At 42.8% G+C, this 545-nt stretch overlaps 1 protein-coding gene across 13 annotated transcripts in view; it reads right to left on the bottom strand.

The window, feature by feature from the left end:
• Window positions 1-545, bottom strand: part of Hectd2 (HECT domain E3 ubiquitin protein ligase 2) — a 406,920-nt gene that overhangs the window by 41,070 nt on the left and 365,305 nt on the right. Inside the window, exon 1 of one of the 13 annotated variants that reach the window (XM_029554344.1) lies at window positions 133-266. The exons of the other annotated variants lie outside the window; for them this stretch is intronic. The gene's annotated coding sequence lies outside the window, so the exon portion shown is untranslated. Of the gene's footprint in view, window positions 1-132; window positions 267-545 lie in introns of those variants that run through there. 13 annotated transcript variants of the gene reach the window in all.

Below are 545 nucleotides of genomic sequence, written 5' to 3'. Positions count from 1 at the left end.
CACAACACTTAACCACTTAACATTTGTATCAATTACACATTCATTCAAGAAAAGAATAACTCAAGTATCTGCTTAACATATGTGTATATATGCATGAGCCTATTCTTAACTAAAGAGGACAAGAATACTCACGTCAATTACAATCCACATTTCTGCAACTGGTCGACCAACGTGGCTCAAGTCAGTATTTGTAACTACCTTCCTCTACTACCCATTCTGTATTTCCTCCACCATGAGCAAGCATCTCTGCAGGTCTTGGCTCTTTCCCAGGAGGACTGACCCATACTTTCATCCCTGAGGGGTCTGGGCCATTTGTTGTCCTGTCTGAATTGAGTTGTTGCAGTTTCCCATTGACCTTAATCACAGGACACGGTAACACCAAAAGTCGTCCTAAGGAATCTCCTGCCTTCCAGATATAATCTTCATTACCTCCATTGTGGAGAACAAGTCCAATTTCCCCCTGGTAGTCTGGGTCAATCACCCCTCCTAATACTGTTATTCCTTTCTTAGCCTGCTGACTTAAGGGCATCAGAAGCCCAAAGTGT

This window comes from Nannospalax galili, unplaced genomic scaffold (assembly GCF_000622305.1).
Source record: "Nannospalax galili isolate Female #2095 unplaced genomic scaffold, S.galili_v1.0 scaffold384, whole genome shotgun sequence".
Taxonomy (NCBI): domain Eukaryota; kingdom Metazoa; phylum Chordata; class Mammalia; order Rodentia; family Spalacidae; genus Nannospalax; species Nannospalax galili.
Note: the sequence above shows the minus strand (reverse complement) of the source record. Positions and strands in the feature narration are given on the sequence as shown.